Source organism: Eriocheir sinensis, chromosome 1 (genome assembly GCF_024679095.1).
Source record: "Eriocheir sinensis breed Jianghai 21 chromosome 1, ASM2467909v1, whole genome shotgun sequence".
NCBI lineage: Eukaryota > Metazoa > Arthropoda > Malacostraca > Decapoda > Varunidae > Eriocheir > Eriocheir sinensis.
The window spans coordinates 42,038,693-42,060,221 of NC_066509.1; the positions used below are offsets into that span (position 1 = coordinate 42,038,693).

Here is a 21,529-nt window from a genome sequence, read left to right on the forward strand (position 1 = left end):
TTCGATTGTTCAAAATCAGTAACTGATGCCTCATATCATAGGCCTACATGCAAATATTTGTCATTTTTTCCTACGTAAAATTTTGGTTTGAGTTAAGTATCACTATTCCTACTGTACCTGACCAGAAGTTAATATATTCGTGGATGGGTAAAAATAAGTTTTTTCCATCACCCAGGAATTACTCGTGCGTAAGGATATAAAATAAATGGAAAGGATAATGGAGGTAATAGTGGTAAGAAAGCTTGTTGGTGACGTCTGCGAGCGTGAGGGAGGAGGAACGAAGCAGTGTTAAAAGAGACACTGGGCAGGGTTAGTCCGCTTCCGAGTGAAAAGTAGCCCGCCCCGCGCATGACGTCTTTTGTTATCCAGCGGTCGGGGTCAGAAGGCAGAAGCCAGGTCAGTCCGACCATGATCTTCCCAGCGTTAAGAGCAAGGAATTCCGAGTCACTCCGCGTTCCGGTGGTTTATTGTTCGGTGTATGGATGTAGATCTGACCAGGGGCAGAAAGTAAAGCACTGTACGTTTACCAACGACGTTGACGAGATCCCATAACTGTGTGTGTGTGTGTTTGTGTATGCGCGCGAATATGCGGGTATGGCAAGTCTTCCATAGTTACCCCTCCGGTCCACGTTTTCTTTTTATTATACTTTGATCTATATTAAGATTTTGACCCTGCCTTCCCTACCCTCTTCCCCCTACTGGGTAACAATGCACGAAAAATAAAAATAATTTTATTAGTATGAAAATGAGTTTCTAAACGGTATCGGCAACTGGCACACCGGCGAAACGTCCTGCTTCCTCTCTCTGAACTATCTCTTATTTTTCATATTCGTGTCTGCTCATTATGGGGACTTGTTTGTGTGTATATCAGTTTTTTCTTCCCCTTGATGCCCCTTTTATTGATCTATAATAATAATAATGATAATAATAATAATAATAATAATTAATAATAATGATAATAATAATAATGATAAGTCTGGTATAGTTTTGATTCAGCCTCCTCTGTGTGTCTCAAACTACTGTAATGTTATGGTGGGAAAGGACAGAGGCATTGTGTGTGTTTGCAGCCCCTCCTGCTGTGTACTCCTGATTGCCTGGACCTCCCCTACACAGGAAACAGAGGGAGGCACCTACATGCGTTTATTAAGCTGGACAGCATGATTCTACTCTCACATGATAACTTCTTCGATGTGATGCCAGGGAGTGAAGATGCAGGCTAACTCTTGCATTACGTAGTTGGACAGCTTGACTCTACTCCCCTTTTTTACCCTCACATATGATTACTTGGTCAACATGCTGCCAGGGAGTGAAGATGCAGGCTAACTCTTGCATTACAAAGCTGGACAGCATGATTCTATTCCCATTTTTCACCCTCACATATGATTACTTGGTCAACATGCTGCCAGGGAGTGAAGATGCTAACTCTTGCGCTATAAAGCTGGACAGCATGACTCCACTTGTAATGCCGACTTGCCTGATGGGCGAGCCTCCCATAACACACTTAGTCAGTGGGGTACCTCTTTGGCCGACTGATAAAGGAGTGGTTCTCCCGTTACGCTGGTCGCGGGTTCGATCCCCGGCGACGGCAAACCTATCCATGTCTGGATTAATTTCTCGTGTGTCTCGTTACACGCAGAGGCCGTGCGGGAGTGTAGAAAAGAGAAAAATTATGTCATTTCACTGGTGGCATAGCGGTGGCATCCTCTCCTGTGGTTCTGTTGTGTCACCCCGAGAGGGTAACAGGTAGAGTGATGGCCCATGCTCTCCGAAGTTCATGGAAAACGGGAACTCAACACACAGAAATTAATCTAAATGGGAATGGGGAGACGTGTAGTGCCGACTTGTCTGATGGGCGAGCCTCTCATAACCCACTTAGTCAGTGGGGTACCTCTTTGGCCGACTGGTAACCAAAGGAGTGGTTCTCCCGTTACGCTGGTCGCTGGTTCGATCCCTGGCGCCGGCAAACCTTTCCTTGTCTGGATTAATTTCTCGTGTGTTTCGTTACACGCAGAGATCGTGTTGGAGTATAGTAAAAGAGTAAAAATTCTGGCATTTCATACTCACCTTTTTCACCTGCATTCACAGGATCACTTGGTGAACGTGCTGCTGAAGAGTAGAAAGTGTGACGGGTGGTGGCGGACAAGATCGTTGGCCCACTCCACCTTGGCCATCCAATTCTACCACGAGTTGGTCCACCAGACACTCCACACCAATGTTAACAAGGCCATCAGTGTGCTCCAGGCATACCTTAAGGTTTGGCTTTACTCCCCTTGTTGTTCTGGTGGTGTAGTAAGTGTGGGTCAGGGATGTTGCACGCTTCAGTTCCCTTCCCTCATCCCTGATCTCCCTGCCTTTGTACCAACAAGAACCAGTCAGCTAATCCCTCAAGGTTTGGCCTTACTCCCCTTGTTATTCTGGTGGTGTAGTAAGTGTGGGTCAGGGATGTTGCAGGATTCAGTTCTACTTTTTTCCTCCTTCCTCACTCCTAACCTCGATGTCCTTATTCTCTTCTTCTTACTCTCCATCCATTGTCTCGATCACTCCCCATTAATCAATTTCTTCCTGCCTCCTGCCCTCCCTCCTCTTCTTCCTTTTTTATCATCTGCTTGTCCGACTCTCCATTTTTTGTTCAGTATGTCATCTAAAAGGCAAAATTGGTTACTTCCCTCCTTCCCTCTCTATCCCATCATTCCAGCCCAGTTTTCCCTCCCTCCCTCTTCCTCTCTCTATTATCCTTCATTCCTTAATAGCATGTCAGTTTTTGTATGGCAGTTTCTAATCACGTATTCTCCATTGCTGTGCTGCATTCCATGTCTACGCCTCTGATGCACATGACAGAGTTGGCAGGACAATACTGTTCCTTATTCTCCTCTTTACCTCCATGCTCACACTTTACCTTTCATAACTCTCCTCAATGCACCCACCACTTGTCTTCCCTTCACTTCTCTTTCCCTCACCTCACCTTTCATACTACCATGCTTACATTAAACAGTCCCTGAATATTTAAACTCAGTCACCTCCTCCTTTCTCTCCTCCCCTAACCCTATCCTACACTGTGTTGTACCCTCTGCTCTAACTGTGTACGGCTTTGCCAAATGACCTGTTCCCTCGGCCTCTCAAATACCATAACCTTACTCTTTCCAGCATTCACTCTCAGCTTCCTCCTCTTACACAGTAGTGAGTCGCCGCGCGGGTTGGATGTGTTGCGCCGTGCTCGCGAAAGCGCTGAGTCGACAAAACTCGACATGGCCGGCCGAGCCAAGAACTCGGTGGAGTTCTGTTACGTTTGTGCGGATCCCACAGGCGATAAGTGGATAGGGTGCTGTCTGTGCCCTAAGTGGTGCCATGTGAAGTGTGCTCATCTGTCTGGAATTAAGCCGGAGAATATATCTAATGTAAATTGGATTTGCAACCCATGCCTTCATAAAGCATCTCTGGCTACCAAAATTGTGAAAAAAAAATGGAAGAATTCAAGCTGGAATTATCTAAGGAAATATCAGAAGTTAAAAAACAAGAAGTTGAGTTACGAGCGGTCAGCGTGAAGGAGGAGCTGGGGGAGGTGGCGCAGGATGTGGCGGACGTTTTGCAGCGGGCTGAGCATGTGGAGTCAGCAGATGCAACTTGGGCTGAGGTCACCAAACGTAAGAGGAAAGTTAAGAAGAATTTACTTGTTGTCAAGGCCTCTGAACAAGATAAAAAGGCTACAGAGTTGAAAAGTGAAGTTTCTGAAGCATTACATGGCATTTTAACACTAGTATCGAAAACAAGACTTTCCCTGAGAGTGAGGAAGCGTTGATCGTGAAACATATCGTTAAAGGTAGACTGGACCCACAGTGTTTAAGTTCCTTTAGACCAGTATCCAACTTGACGTTTCTATCTAAGATACTTGAAAATGTGATCTTAAATCAGCTAATGGAGCATTTGCTAAAGGTGCAGGCTTTACCGGATAATCAATCTGCCTATAAGAGGCTTTACTCAACTGAAACTACTCTCTGTTCGGTGGTAAACAATTTGCTTGTGCTCATGGATGAAGGGAAGTGTGGTGTTCTGATTTTGTTAGACTTGAGTGCTGCGTTTGACACGGTGGAGCACAGTCTATTGCTTCAGGATTGTAAGAATATTGGAATTGAGGGTGGCGCGCTGCATTATCTGAGGAGTTACCTTGAGAACAGAACTTACTGTGTGCAAATAGGTAAATCGTTCTCTACTCATAAACTTGTGCACAGAGGAGTCCCCCAGGGAAGTGTACTGTGTCCAATTTTATTATGTGTGTATACTATCGGTTTTTCACATTTGCTAAGAAGGCATGAAGTTGACTTTAAACTGTATGCTGATGATACACAGTTATATTTGTCGCTGAGTGATGTGGAAAACACTGAAGATAAGCTGAGCAGAATTATGGATGATGTTGGGAAATGGATGAATTCTAAGCAACTGAAGCTGAATGAGGATAAAACTGAATGCTTGTTTGTGGGGAAGAACAAGGATCTCAGGAGGTCAGTCAGTCAAAGATTTAGGTGTGATACTTGACTGCACTCTGTCATTCAAAGAACAGATCAAACAGTTCGTGAGAACGGCAGGATACCATCTGAGAAATATTGCATTTGTCAAGAAATACCTGGATGATAAGACTATGAAGATGCTTATATATAATCATGTAACTAGTAAGCTGGATTATTGTAACTCACTTTATTATGGCCTTCCTAAATATCTGCTGAAAAAACTACAACAAGTTATGAACAGAGCTGCAAGGCTAATGAAGGGTCTGCCCCCCCCGTGAGAGAATAACACCTGCACTTATAGACTTGCATTGGCTACCCATTAAGGCACGAAGAGTCTACAAAATATGTGTCTTGACTTATCAAGCAACGCGACTTGGTAAACCTGGATATTTGAGAAATATACTACAGGGTTTTCATTTGGACACCACCATGTCAGTGAGACACAGTACACAACGGTATAGACTCTATGAGCCCAGGGTCAACCTGGAACTGGGTTTCAGAGCATTTGAGAAGAGTGCCCCGCAGCTCTATAATGAGTTACCCGGGGACGTTAAGAACAGTGACAGTCTGGCAATCTTCAAGAAAGCGCTGAAGACTCACTTATTTACTAAATCCTACGACTTGACAAAAATAAAGATTGAGGACAACTTTAGGTGCTAATATTACTGTTATAATGTTAGCGGCCCTGTGGAGCGCTGCTACGGCGGCGGACCGGGGCCTGAAACCTAATCAACGGTAAACGGTAAACACCCTGTCAAACTCAAGCAGTATCCTCTGCATGAATTATCCTCCCCTAGACAAACTCTTTATGGAATGCTTTATCACTCTGGGTCTTCACCAGTGGGTAAAAGGCCCGACATTTGTGTCCTCCGGCAACACCCTAGACTTGGTCTTGACCAGCGAGAATAATAGGGTGGGTGATGTGGAGGTCTTGCCTACCTTTCCCAGCTGTGGCCATTGTCCCTTAATTCTACAGTATTACTTTGAAAATAGTGTTGAGGTCAATCTTGTCCATCATGTTAAGTACTCCTGGCATAGAGGTAAATATAACAAGATAAATGAGTATCTACAAAATGTAGAGACATCTGTATATATATCTGTAGATGATATGCTTTCAAGACTAAAGTTTATTCTTACAAACCTTCTTGCTAAGTATGTTCTAGTCTCTCAAGATCGCCCACGCCAGTTCCGTCAACACCCTCCCAACTCCCTAAAGACTACCAGGAAAAATGCCTGGTTGGCTTATAAGCTTAATAGATCAACCTATGGCAGACACTCCCATCAGGCTGTTCTTGCCCTGGAGCAATTTAATGGGATAAACCAGAGCTTCCGTAATTAATATGTTGCCCAACAAATAGCTTATGAGAGATCCCTCATTCACAAGATAAAGGAATCACCCAAACTATTACACCAATACATAAGGAGCAAAAAGATTGGTGTACCATCAGTGGGTCCACTTAAGCTAGACAGTGGAGAATTGACTGCGGACTGTGGTGCAATGGCTGAGATATTTGCCTCTAGTTTCAGTCTAGTGTGTGCCACCCAGGATCCAAGTACTCCCTTTCCCCATCAACGTTCACTTGCAACCATTGATAATGTGACTCTATCTCTAGAGGAAGTTAGGATGAGACTTGCTTCACTGGATGTCAATTCAAGCATGGGCCCTGATTGTCTACATCCTTGTCTCCTTAAGCAGTCCTTACTCCAGGGTAGGTTGCCTGTTGAGTGGAAGAAATCCAACATTGTGCACATATTTAAGAAGGGATTCAGACATATTCCTCTCAATTATAGGCCAATTAGCCTTACTTCAGTATGTTGTAAGACTTTAGAAAGGCTTATAGCTAAAGACCTATATGAGTTCATAGAAGTTAACCAGATCTTGTCTGCTGACCAGTTTGGGTTCCGTCGTGGCAGAACTGTCGACGATCAGCTCCTACTTGTATACCATGATGTAACCTCTTGGCTTGACCTGGGTGCTGTCGTTGATGTTGTCTTGTTTGACTTTAGCAAGGCCTTTGATGTTGTTTGCCACACCATTCGTATAGACAAACTAAGATATCTGGGTGTGGGTGGTCGGCTGCTTGACTGGATCTCTGACTTTCTGACGGGCAGAATCATGCAAGTGTCAATATCGGGTGCCACTAGCTCATCTAGACTGATCTAGTGGAGTTCCACAAGGTTCTGTACTGGGCCCACTCTTGTTCCTTATATATGTCAACCACCTACCTTCACATGTTAAATCTAAGTGTAAATTCTTTGCGGACGACTTCAAGCTGTAGTATATGAAGATACGGCACAATGCCACTTACCCTTTGGCTGAAGATCTCAGTTCTCTCCAAAGAGATATTAATAGTGTCTCCAGTGTGGCTAGCTCGTGGGGGCTAAACATTAACCCATCCTAGTGTGTAGTGCTACGATGCCAGCGTGGCTCTACTGACTGGACAGCTGTGGGCTCTGTTCAGCACTACCACCTGGATAACTCTGATCTGTCCTTGGCTGACACCCATAGAGACCTGGGAGTTCTAGTCGACAACACCCTCAAGTTTCATGCACATATAAGAACAACAGTTAATAAAGCTGCAGGATTAGTCGATAAAATACTCATATCTACTCTCTGTCGCTCCAGTGACTTTGTTAGCCATCCTCAAGTCACACATAAGACCTTTACTAGAGTCTGGGTCAACAGTTTGGAACACTGGATACCTGGGTGACCTGCGGCTGCTGGAGTCAGTGCAGCGCCGCTGGACCAACCACATAGATGGCCTGGCTGAACTAAGTTATGTTGATCGTCTCAAGGCTCTTAACCTATATTCTGTACAAGGCAGACTTTTGAGAGTAGACCTCATTAAATGTTGGAAAATCTTTCATAATCAATGTGCCATTTCTCCGTCTGATCTATTTACTATCTCCCCGGTCACTACTACCAGAGGCCACATATTAAAATTAGCCAAACCACACACCACTGAGTGTAGACGCAGATTCTTCTGTGTTAGGTGCATTGATCACTGGAACTTCCTCCCAGACAGCGTTGTCAGCGCTGGCACAATCCAGGCATGTAAACGGGGCCTTCACCTCTCCTTTGAACAGTCACTGTTCTCATACATGGAATAATTACCTGCCTCTGTCAAAACTCATCCCATTATTAACATTGTTCTGTAACAAACTCATATCTATACACCTTGCTTAACACCTAGCTGCACATGGCACACAATTCCGCCCATTATTTTTTGTACAAATCATAACGTCCTTAATTGAACTGATGGGCTGGCGTGCCAGTAGTTGCGGGCTATCCTTCTACGTACCACCGATATGTGAACCATGACAGTAAGTTGGGGTAGCCAACCAGGTGAGTGTCTCCTTATTCTTTGCCAGCAACACTGTATCATCAGCAAACAGTCCTGCCAGCCTTTCTTTCAGCCTTGGACCAAGCTCCCCCAATCTGGCTCTCATTTTTCTCATATAACTGTCCATGTACACTTTAAAAAGCCATGGTGACATCACACACCCATGTCTCACTCAACTCACCATTCACAGAGGCACTCGCATCCATATAGAAGGATTGGATTCCCTCCAGCAAACGCCCTCCCACACCATATATCCTTAGAACATCCCACAATCCCTTCCTGTCAGCCCTGTCATATGCCTTCTCTGGGTCCATGAAAGCAGCAAACAGCTTCCAATCCTTCTCTAGGTACTTTTCAGCTAACATTTTGAGTGTAAATATTTGGTCCACACAACCCCTCCCCTTTCCTAGAACCCCTTGTTCATTGCCTACACTTTTCAGTGATTTTCTTCATCCTCTCATTCAAAACCCTTCCACACACTTTTCCTGCCACACTGTAGACTTATTCCCTTGTAACTATTACAATCACCTCTGCTTCCTTTCACTTTGTACAGCGGCACAACAACAGCCTTTCTCCAGTCCTCCGGCACCTCACCCTGTTCCCATGCTGGGTTACATATCCATAACATCCATTCCACAACTACCCCTCCTCCATACTTCAGCATTTCTGCTGTTATGCCATCAGCTCCACGGGCCTTTAATACTTTGAACTTCTTCATTGCCTCCTCTACCTCACCTCTCTGCACCCTCCCCTGTGGATCTGGCCGCCCCACATTGATCTTTATTCCCACACTACTCACTTCTGCTCTCCCTCCCACACTCCCAATCATCACAGTTTCAAAGTGTTGCTTCCACACCTCTCCTCATATCCTCATTCCCTCTCACAGCACCCCGCCTCTCCTCTTCATGTTACAAATGTCACTCTTTTTCTCCCCCATTTCTCTTTTAACTTGTTTCCAGAAAAGTTTTTTTGTTCTGGTATTTGCTGAAATTTTCCTGCCAAAATCCTGATCCACTCTCCCTTTACTTTCCCTAACCAATCTTTTCACGACCATCTTACTCTCCCTGTACTTTCTCTCCCATCTCCCTCTCACCTCCTCCGTCACATTTCTCTAATATTTTCTTGTGGTGAAGTGCCCCCAAAACGAGCAAATAACGTCTAGACATTAATTTTACTCTACAAACCTAGCGAGAAAGGTTCGAACCGTCGTCGAAGGATATAACCTTCCCTGCATAATTATTAGTTAGGGTAACTGGCGATCAGCAGCAAGCACTCCGCCTCTCTCCTATCCGTTGCTTCTCTTACCCCCTCCCCCTTCCCGATGTAACCCCCCCCCCCTCGCCTCCACCGCGCTGGGCGAGGTTAGTCATCTGATACCCTTCGCCCTGCTCACAGGTAGGCGCTGTTCTCCCTGGATATACCTCCCCATTAAAATTACAGTGTTCACATGATTTACAAGTGTTACAACAGATAGTTATCTGACACCCTTCGCCCTGCTCACAGCTAACAGTGGGTGCCCACGGCACCTTCGCCGTCCCGGTGAATGGAGCAGCCAGCCCAGGAGCCATGAGACATCACCTCGCCGGCAGATAAGTCATCCCTCAATGCCTGTAACCACCACCTCCTCAGTCATATTGGGAAGCTCCTTTTAATTTATTTTCCCCAACACACACACTAGTTAGGATGGGTGTCAAATCGTTGTGTTTGTAAGGGGTTTAGCGATCTTCCCCCCTGTCGTGGCCTCTGTGACGCATCAAGATACGTATGGAAAAGTGCTGATGTGAGTGTCGCTGGGCGAGCTTCGTGACTGGTAGGAGGAAGGGGAGTGTTGCCGTCGCCTATATATTTATAAATGTTTTTCCCGCCTTTGTATGTATTGCGTCATCTTGTAATATTGGTAATAACAGAATAATGACAGGGTTGTGACTATAGAGGCCTCCGTCGCCCTTGGTCCTTTTAAGACTCGCTGTCCCGTCGCCGTTACAGGATAGGTTGAGAGTTAAATCGTCCTCCTCCCCCTCCCCCCCCCACCTCTTCAAAGGGGTGGCAGATTATTTATAAATACCCAGTGTCCTAATAAACCGAAACCATATAATGTAACACTGCTTGTTTCCTCCCTACCTTACCCCATATTCCACGTTAATCACTTGTAGGAGTCACCCTTACTCCCTCCTCCTTCGTGTCATAACACGCTACCGAAATTCTTTTTTTTTCTCTTCATTAACACAGACACGAGGAGAGAGTAGGGTTGTCAGGGTAATTTAACGTTCTCTTAATTGTCTTCGACTCCATTCCACACCGCGAATTGGTTTCGCGGTTATTTTTATTATTATGGTTTTTAGTTTTGTTTTCTTGTGAACCCCCACACACTCAGTGGTGCCTTAAATGAAAAGCAGGACAGCCGAGGGCACCACAGTAGTTCCTCCTTTTCTCCTCACCTGCCTCCTTTACCTCATCTGTCCACCACACACTCCCTTTCTTTCCTCTTCCACATGACCCATAATCGACTAGTACTTACACAGCTGCCCTGACCACCAAACTCTCAAACACCTCATGAGCCTCCTTCACTCCTTCACTGTGTTCTTTCTGTACTCTTGCTCTTCCAAGTATTTCCTCCACTCTCCTATACATCTCCCTGTGGCCACTGTCACTTGCGAGTTCCTTCCTACCCTTTTCCCTCTTCCCATTCCCTCTGAGTCCCCATTTCTCCTTCATCCTAATTTTGGCTACCACCACAACCTTTGCATCCACTACATCCCGCCTCAACCTCGTATCCACAGCTACATAATCTATTACACTCCTCATGTCACCCCTTGCCCATGTATACCCGTGAATTAGTTTGTGCTGGAAGAAGGTTTTTGCCAGGAACAGATCCCTCTCGGCACAAACATCCACCAGGCGTTGTCTCTTCCCGTTCACTCCCTCCACACCCCACTTCCCAGCCACACCACCAATCTCCCTGTTTCCAACTTTTGCATTCATATCTCCTAACACAAGAATTCTTCTTTCACTTCCAAAGTTTTTAAACACTGTCCTAAGTCCTCCACACACTCCTGCCTTTCCTTCCCTTACCCTTCACACACACACACACACACACACACACACACACACACACACACACACACACACACACACACACACACACACACACACACACACACACACACACACACACACACACACACACACACACACACACACACACACACACACACACACACACACACACACACACACACACACACACACACACACACACACACACACACACACACACACACACACACACACACACACACACACACACACACACACACACACACACACACACACACACACACACACACACACACACACACACACACACACACACACACACACACACACACACACACACACACACACACACACACACACACACACACACACACACACACACACACACACACACACACACACACACACACACACACACACACACACACACACACACACACACACACACACACACACACACACACACACACACACACACACACACACACACACACACACACACACACACACACACACACACACACACACACACACACACACACACACACACACACACACACACACACACACACACACACACACACACACACACACTGTCCTCACGCTTCCATCCTGCCACACCATCCTGGCACACCACACCCATGCATGATCCACACACACACCCACCCACACCTTACTGCCCCCATCTTCCTGCTCCATCCACACCATCCTGGCACCACACCACCCATGCGATCCACACACACCATGCACACACAAAAACCCCTATCTTCCCTGGGTCAGCCACACCAAAATAAAGGTTATAATCCCACCTCTCCACCTGGTTCTCTGTCAGGTGTTAGTGTGCTCCATCCTGCCTCAGCAAAGGTTATAATTCCACCTCTCCACCTGGTTCTCTGTCCGGTGTTAGTGTGCTCCATCCTGCCACAGCAAAGGTTATAATTCCACCCCTCCACCTGGTTCTCTGTCAGGTGTTAGTGTGATCTATCCTGCCTCAGCAAAGGTTATAATTCCACCTCTCCACCTGGTTCTCTGTCAGGTGTTAGTGTGCTCCATCCTCCCCCAACCTCCACCTGGTTCTCTGTCAGGTGTTAGTGTAGTCCATCCTGCCCCAACAAAGGTTATAATTCCACCTCTCCACCTGGTTCTCTGTCAGGTGTCAGTGTGCTCCATCCTGTCCCAACAAAGGTTATAATTCAACCTCTCCACCTGGTTCTCTGTCAGATGTCAGTGTGCTCCATCCTGCCCCAACAAAGGTTATAATTCAACCTCTCCACCTAGTTCTCTGTCAGATGTCAGTGTGCTCCATCCTGCCCCAACAAAGGTTATAATTCAACCTCTCCACCTGGTTCTCTGTCTGGTGTTAGTGTGCTCCATCCTGACCCAGCAAAGGTTATAATTCCACTTCTCCACATGGTTCACTGTCTGGTGTTAGTGTGCTTCATCCTGCCCCAACAAGGTTATAATTCCACCTCTCCACTTGGTTCTCTGTCTGGTGTTAGTGTGCTCCATCCTCCCCCAACAAAGGTTCTAATTCCACCTCTCCACCTGGTTCTCTGTCAGGTGTCAGTGTGCTCCATCCTGCCCCACCAAAGATAAGATAAGTTAAGCCAACTTTATTATCACATTGAATACGAAATACATCATGAATTTTTTTTGGCATTGAACTCTTCCATTCGCTAAAAATACATATTTTGCATTAAAGATACTAAAAACAGTACATTATTCACAATATCATACCAGTCATTACCTTTATACACTTTACTAGTTTGTATTTATCTACACAGTTAAGTCCTTAGATGGTTGTACATTTTTATACTCTTTGGAACAAAAGAATTTTTAAACCTACTTGTGTGTTGCATAGGGAGTGCTAATCTCCTGCCTGAACTAAGAAAGGTATAGTGACAGTTCAGTGGGTGATTTATTTTGTTCATAATCTTTCTACCTGTTTCATTACATTATTATTGTACAGTTCATCTACTGGTACAGTTTTTGCTGGGAGTCCCCACTTATGGTCTTTACAATCTTCTTCAGTTTATTCTTATCTTTACATATTATTTTTCCATACCATAATGTAATTGTGAAGCACAGGATCGATTCTACTGTGGATTTGTTGAATAGTGATAATATTGTTTGGTCAATGTGAATGTTTTCCAGTACTCGTAATAAATGAATACGCTGTTAACATTTCTTGTAGACTTGTTGTGTATTTGAGGACCCTGCTAGTTTGTCATCAATCATTATGCCCAAGTACTTATATTCATGAACTCTTTCAACATGTTCATTAGCTATAACAATTGGGTTAGGAACATAATTATTTACTCTAAAATCTATTATTATTTCTTCTGTTTTCTTTACGTTAAGGGTTAAGAAATTATTGTTACACAAATCAAAAAAGTTATTTATTTGACTCAAAAATTCTCCTGAAATATCATTTCTGATTTTATCTATAATTGCTGTATCGTCCGCATACTTTACAATCGAACAGCTGCAGAGGAAGTTGCTTTTACAGTTGTTTGTATAAAGGGTAAAAAGTAGCGGTGAAAGGACACACCCTTGTGGAGCCCCGTATTTGTGTGTACAGTGTCAGAGTTAATATGTTTTATTTTGGTGTATTGAGGTCTTTGCGAAAGATAACTATAGATCCACAGTACTAGATTACTGTTGACATTCATCTCTAGTAATTTGTTAAGTAAAGTATGTGGCTGAATTGTATTGAAAGCGCTGATAAAATCTATAAATAGAATTCTAACCTGTGAATTTCGGGTTTCTAAATGTTCGTAAGTTTGGTGAAGTAAGGTTAACCCAGCATCCTGAACACTCATACTTTGTAAATAAGCAAATTGCAAAATATCTTTCAAGGGATCTGTGCTTGAACAAATGTACCTCTTCACAATGTGCTCCAATCATTTCATTATAATTGATGTTAAGGCTACGGCTCGAAGATCATTAAATTCCCTCGGGTGGTTGTTTTTGGGTACTGGAATAGTCTGACATTTTCCACACATCCGGTACTGTACTCTGATCAAGTGAAGCTTGGAAAAGTTTACACAGTGGATCAGCGAGTTGCTCGGCACAGGATTTTAGTAGTTTAGAACCAGTTTTATTGGGTCCACTTGCTTTTCCACATTATATACGTTTCATAGAGTCCATCGTATCATCACGAGTTATAATTATTCGTTCTACATTGATACCCCTAACCATTGACAAAATATTTTCACATTCAGGATAAAAATCGTGTACATCAAACCTAGCATAAAAGGAGTTCAAATCATCTCCATACTGTTGACTGTTTGGTGGGTCTATTAATGACCTTTTCTTTTTAGAGCCACTCAGTAGTTTTGCCCCTGTCCAAGCATCTTTTGATTTATTTGACTTTAATAAGTTTTCAGTTTTAACTTTATTTGAGTGTTTAGCATCTAGTATTTTCCTTTTTAATTGGCTTTGTATCACATTCCTTTGCATGCGGTCACCATTTTCAAAAGTTCTCTTCTTTTCACTCAATAATGCTTTGATATCAGAATTTATCCAGGGTTTGTTATTTGGATAAATACTAATTTCCTTAGTTGGAACAATCATGTTGGTACAAAACTTAATATATGAATTTAAAACATCTACATTTACATTAATATCGTCGGACTCATTATACAACACATCCCAGTCCGTACAATCAAAACAGCCTTGAAGACTCGCCATGTGCTCATTATTCCAATCCTGCACCTTAATTTTCTCGCACGGTTTACATTTCAGAATTTGCTTATAAGCCAAAAACACCATATTGTGGTCAGATTGACCGAATTTAGGCTTTTGATAAGAACGATACCCGCTCCTCACATTACAATACATTTTATCTAAGATATTATCTCTAGTGGGGCAAGTTACAGTTTGCTGATACAAAGGTACATTTGGTTGGAAATGTGATACAGTGAATCTACCGTACCCAGCGGTTGTTTCTCGCAAGACACTCAAACTCCTCCAGGACAACTCCACAAAAATAACACAAACCACTTACCACCAATACAGCATGGGGTGCAGGGCTTTCCCTGTAAGCGCCTCCCAGCGTTACAATGATAATCCTAGTAGGCCCGATAGTAATACCTGTTTGTAATCACTGTAGGAGGGCACTTATCTTTAGTAGGGTTTCAAAAGAAGTGGTGTCCGTCCTAGAGGAGTCCTGTAGTCCTCGAGACTAAGTATAAAACAGCACTGCCGCGAGTTAATGTGGGAGCCGCGAGCGCTGAGGTGTTGAATGCTTGAGAGCAGATGATGGAGTGGGCCGGAAGCCAACCACGTGGGTCTGAAGAAGTATTTTGAATTTCCCTCGCCAGATGGCGTGGCTTTCGATCGGTTACATTATCCTTGCTCTCTTAATTATAATTTCGCAAGGGCAATTATTTATTATTTCATGAAAGGAAACATTGAACTATCGTTATTCCTTATATGGCAAATGTAGTTAGTTATTTAGGCAGTGAATAAGGAGATTCTGTCTCGGTCTGGGAGCCGATGAGCGAAGTATTAAGACTATCCAAGGCTTATTTGAGCTCAGACGATACTCGTAGTTGGCTTGAACTCTCGGCCCGAGACTAGTTCCATAAGGGAAATAGTTAATTTGTCTAATCCCCTGGTTAACTGACCTAATTCCTAACACATTCCCCAGAGGAGATTGCAATTCCCCAAATCGCAATTAACCGTCTAGAGTAATTATTTATTCAATTATTTATTTATTTATTTATAGAAAAGAAATGGGGACTATTCTTAGTAAGAGAAAAAAGAGTGAAATGCAACTAAGGGGGGATGAGATCGTTGCACATCTCATCCAAATAGACTTGCCATTACAGAAATTACAGTGGTTAAAATCCCCCAACACTCATAATTCCTTCAGGATTTGCATTTTCATATTTGTTAACACAATTTAGTAATAATTCACTTGCTATTGCCTCAGTGACATCAGTCAGGATGTATACAGTTATAATCGTCACATTATTAAATTCATGTGATAGGTAAAAAGGTCTACATGATATTACTAAATATTCCAGGTCGTCACAACAAAAGCGTTCCTTTATGTTAAACTAAGTACACCATCTCTCATTCATGTACACCGCCACCCCTCCTCCTTTCTGTTTCACCACGTCCTTCCTGTCTATCGAGAAAACATCAATATTTACTTTTTCATCAACATCCTTGTCTTGAAGCCAGGTTTCGGTTAATGCTATGAAGCTACTCTCTCGGTAGTCCCTTATATATTTACAATTTGCTGCTAGCTCATATATTTTATTTCGAATTGATTGTACATTACCGAAATTTACTGAAGGCAGTGGTGTCCTTATACCCCGCCTCCTCAATCTCGCCCGCACTCCACCTCTACACCTGGTTCTCTGTCCGGTGTTAGTGTGCTCAATCTTGCCCCAGCAAAAGTTATAATTCCACCTCCACCTGGTTCTGTTTGGTGTTAGTGTGCTCCATCCTGATTCTAATTCCACCTCCACCTGGTTCTGTTTGGTGTTAGTGTGCTCCATCCTGCCCCAGCAAAGCTTCTAATTCCACCTCCACCTGGTTCTCTGTCTGGTGTTAGTGTGCTCCATCCTGCCCCAGCAATGGTGATAATTCCACCTCTCCACCTGGTTCTCTGTTTGGTGTTAGTGTGCTCCATCCTGCTTCTAATTCCACCTCCACCTGGTTCTCTGTTTGGTGTTAGTATGCTCCATCCTGCTCCAGCAAAGGTTATAATTCCACCTCTCCACCTGGTTCTCAGTCTAGTGTTAGTGTGCTCCATCCTTCCTTAACAAAGGTTATAATTCCACCTCTCCACCTGGTTCTCTGACTGGTGTTAGTGTGCTCCATCCTGCTCCAGCAAAGGTTATAATTCCACCTCTCTTCCTGGTTCTCTGTTTGGTGTTAGTGTGCTCCATCCTGCCCCGGCAAAGGTTCTAATTCCACCTCCACCTGGTTCTCTGTTTGGTGTTAGTGTGCTCCATCCTGCTCCAGCAAAGGTTATAATTCCACCTCTCCACCTGGTTCTCTGTTTGGTGTTAGTGTGCTTCATCCTGCCCTGGCAAAGGTTCTAACTCCACCTCCACCTGGTTCTCTGTTTGGTGCTAGTGTGCTCCATCCTGCCCGGCAAAAGTTATAATTCCACCTTTCCTCCTGGTTCTTTGTTTAGTGTTAGTGTGCTCCATCCTGCCCCAACAAAGGTTATAGTTCCACCTCTCCGCCTGGTTCTCTGTCTGGTGTTATTTTGCTCCGTCCTGCCCCAGCAAAGGATCTAATCCTCAGAAGGCTCATGGACCTGATGGAGTGCCTCCTATTGTCCTTAAAAACTGTGCCTCCGTGCTGTCACCCTGCCTGGTCAAACTCTTTCGCCTCTGCCTGTCAACATCTACCTTTCCTTCTTGCTGGAAGTATGCCTTCATACAGCCTGTGCCTAATAAGGGTGACCGCTCCAATCCCTCAAACTACCGTCCTATAGCTTTACTTTCTTGTCTATCTAAAGCTTTTGAGTCAATCCTTAACCGGAAGATTCAAAAGCACCTTTCCACTTCTGACCTTCTATCTGATCGCCAGTATGGGTTCCGCAAGGGGCGTTCTACTGGTGATCTCCTAGCCTTTTTAACTGACTCTTGGTCATCCTCTCTTAGCCGTTTCGGTGAAACCTTTGCTATTGCACTAAACATATCAAATGCTTTTGATTGGGTCTGGCACAAATCTTTGCTTTCCAAACTACCCTCCTACGGTTTCTATCCTTCTCTCTGTTCCTTTATCTCCAGTTTCCTTTCTGACCGTTCTATTTCTGTTGTGGTAGACGGTCACTGTTCTTCCCCTAAATCTATTAACAGTGGTGTTCCACAGGGTTCTTTCCTATCTCCCACTCTTTTTCTGTTATTCATTGATGATCTTCTTTCCAGAACGAACTGTCCTATCCATTTCTACGCCGATGATTCCACTCTGCATTACTCAACTTTTTTTAATAGAAGACCCACCCTACAGGAACTTAACGACTCAAGGCTGGAGGCTGCAGAACGCTTAGTCTCAGACCTTACTATTATTTCCGATTGGGGCAAGAGGAACCTGGTGTACTTCAACGCCTCAAAAACACAGTTTCTCCACCTATCCATTCGACACAATCTTCCGAAGAACTATCCCCTATTCTTTGACAACACTCAGCTGTCACTTTCTTCAACACTAAACATCCTCGGTCTATCCTTAGCTCAAAATCTTAACTGGAAACATCCCATCTCCTGTCTTACTAAATCAGCTTCCTCGAGGCTGGCGTTCTGTACCGTCTCCGCCAGTCCTTCTCTCCCTCACAGTTGCTATCCATATACAAGGGCCTCGTCCGCCCTCGTATGGAGTATGCATCCCACGTGTGGGGGGCTCCACTCACGCAGCTCTCTTGGAGAGAATGGAGTCTAAGGCTCTTCGTCTCATCAGCTCTCCTCCTCTTACTAATAGTCTTCTACCTCTTAGATTTCGCCGCAATGTTGCCTCTCTTTCTATCTGCTATCGATATTTCCACGCTGACTGCTCTTCTAAACTTGCTAACTGCATGCCTCCCCCCCTCCCGCGGCCCCGCTGCACTCGACTTTCTACTCATGCTCATCCCTATACTGTCCATACCCCTTATGCAAGAGTTAACCAACATCTTCACTCTTTCATCCCTCACGCTGGTAAACTCTGGAACAATCTTCCTTCATCTGTATTTCCTCCTGCCTACGACTTGAACTCTTTCAAGAGGAGGGTATCAGGACATCTCTCCTTTCGTTTTTGACCTTGCTTTCGGCCACCTCTTTTGTTTCTTTTTTAGGAGCAGCGAGTAGCGGGCTTTTTTTTATTATTGTTTTCTTTTTGTGTGTGCCCTTGAGCTGCCTCCTTTGTTGTAAAAAAAAAAAAAAATATCTACCTCCTCATCAGCAGGTGGAGAGGTGGAATTATAACCTTTACCAGGGCAGGATGGAGCACACTAACACCAGACAGAGAACCAGGTGGAGAGGTGGAATTATAACCTTTGCTGGGGCAGGATGGAGCACACTAACACCAAACAAAGAACCAGGAGGAGAGGTGGAATTACAACCTTTGCCGGGGCAGGATGGAGCACACTAACACCAAACAGAGAACCAGGTGGAGAGGTAGAATTATAACCTTTGCTGGAGCAGGATGGAGCACACTAACACCAAATAAAGAACCAGGTGGAGAGGTGGAATTAGAACCTTTGTTGGGGCAGGATGGAGCACACCAACACCAAACAGAGAACAAGGTATTAGAACCTTGCTGGGGCAGATGGGAGACACACTAACACCAAATAAAGAACCAGGTGGAGAGGTGGAATTAGAACCTTTGTTGGGGCAGGATGGAGCACACCAACATCAAACAGAGAACCAGGTGGAGGTGGAATTATAACCTTTGCTGGGGCAGGATGGAGCACACTAACACCAAACAGAGAACCAGGTGGAGAGAAGGAATTAGAACCTTTGCTAGGGCAGGATGGAGCACACTAACTCCAGACAGAGAACTAGGCTTGGAAATGAAATCAGAGCATTAGCCTGAACAGGGAGGAGTATACTAACATGACAGGAGAGATAGAGCATCCTAGGAAAGGCCATTATACTGTAATGGACTGTCGATGGTTAACCCGTCCGCTGCGATTGTCAGGGATCTGTCCTTCTCTGGCAGCCTGGTAGCATATACTCCCAGGTCTTTCTCTGCCTCTGTGGTGGATAGTGGAGTGTTTCCCATGTGGTATTGGTGTGCTGGATATCCCCTCCCAAGGTGCAGGACTTTACATTTTTCTTCTTTGTATTATAGCAGGTACTTTGTTTCACTCCTGTAGCTAGGTGAGGTCTTTTGGTAGGAAATTCACAGTCAAGGGTTAAACATAGTAATGTAATGCCATTTTCTTGCATGGCATGTGCATTAGTACTGTGTGACCCTGATGTGAAATTTGTCATGTGTGAGAGGAATGAAAAGTTGTCATGTTTGGTTGTTGTTCAGCAGTGCAGTGATCAGGATCCTCCAGCAGACCAAGCACTGGGGTCCTGGAGTGTATTTTTTCTTTTTTACAATTCTTTGCCGAACTGAGGGGCTTGCTCAACAGTTACTTAGCAAGATTGAATTAGTTTCCATTCTTTTCTCCAGTATACTCATGGACACATAAAGAGGTGAAGCTTGTGGTTATTGCAGCATTTTTTTTCTTGTTTCCACAAACATTGTTTTCAACTTTCCTCTGCAGAGACTTCCAGCGCTGGGCCCGGCCGCTGCAAGCCTTGTTGGGTCAGTGTGTGGGAAGTCACCAAGGTGGAGTTTGAGGCGGTCGGCCTCAACCATGAGGGTGCGCTTGGAGTCATTGTCATGTTCCGTTGATAACCTCTTGATTGATTCATGCTGGTTGATGTCTCACTGTGATATTGCAGTAAATATTTAGTTGTATCATTTTACATCATTGTGCATGATCTGGATAACCCCAAAGTGTTCTTGAGGTGTACTGATTGAATGTTTTGACAAGAATATGAAAATTCACTCTTAGTTAGTAAGAAACTGTGTATGTGAGGTATTTGTTTCCATGTAATTATTTTTTTATTCTGATTATTTCCTCACTCTCAGGCTGTGTGAGCGGCAGGCTGGCCGTGAGCCTTCCAGGGAGTGCTGGGCAGCCTGGTGCCCCGGCTGAAGGCAAGCGGCCACCCTTAGACATCCAAAGATTGGCTGACACAAGATCTTGCGCTGGTACTGGTGGCTGCCGTGGTGCGGACACAGGCTCAGAGCGCCCAGGTGGACCAAGGCTCTGATGCTGGTGAGTGTTGCTGCCAACAGATTACTGATAAGGGAACAGGCAGGGAATAGAAACAAAACAGACATGACAGTTATAAGTGTGGCCAGTGTCGCCTCTTCTTATTTTTTATGAATGTTTCCAAGGTTGTCACCTGCCTGGGAGCAGACTCACAGAGGTCAGCGCAGGGCAGCAGGACAGCGCCCTCAGCAGTGACGAGGAGTCTCTCCATGAAAGCTGTCCCTCAAGGCACAGCAGCAGGCCACCGTCGTCCCTTGTTATCGGGAGCACCGAGAGTATTCCGAGGAACACTTCAATGTCCAGGTGAGAAGCCTTGAGCTTTTTTGGAAATTATCCTTGGGAAACCTTATGACATAAAGCAGCTTTAACCTGTCTGCTGCGATGGGCATGGATTTGGCTTCACTGGTACCATGGAAACATGTACTACCAGGTCTTTCTCTGCCTCTGTGGTGGACAGTAGAGTGTTTCCCATGTGGTACTGGTGTGCTGGATATCCCCTCCCAAGATGCAGGACTTTACATTTTTCTTCATTGAATTGTAACAACCACTTTTTGTTCCATTCCTGTAGCTTGGTAAGGTCTTCTGGTAGGAAATCCACAGTCAAGGGGTTAAAGATGCATATTTTTAATCAAAACTGTTATTGAAAATCCTCTTGCATTCTCAAAAAAGCAAAGTCAGCTCAGGATTTTCTCCAACAAAGTCTTTTGTAAGTTCCAGTCCTTGTTAGTGACAGCTGGTGAGAGGCAACACTTGGGCAGGAGGTGAAGCTTGGCCTGATGATGATGATGATGATTGTTGCAGGTGTGATGATGTCAAGCCACCACAAGCCAGGAGGGAAGTGGCTGCTG

General features: G+C 44.6%; 2 protein-coding genes across 2 annotated transcripts in view; both read left to right on the top strand.

Annotated features, from left to right (window-relative positions):
* The window catches only part of LOC126996865 (uncharacterized), a 30,779-nt gene extending 19,743 nt beyond the window's left edge, over window positions 1-11,036 (top strand). Inside the window, exons 6-7 of the mRNA XM_050857776.1 lie at window positions 2,086-2,253; window positions 9,350-11,036. The gene's annotated coding sequence lies outside the window, so the exon portion shown is untranslated. The remainder of the gene's footprint in view (window positions 1-2,085; window positions 2,254-9,349) is intronic.
* Window positions 1-21,529, top strand: part of LOC126996859 (zinc finger protein 391-like) — a 96,229-nt gene that overhangs the window by 11,277 nt on the left and 63,423 nt on the right. The gene's annotated exons all lie outside the window — the stretch shown is intronic.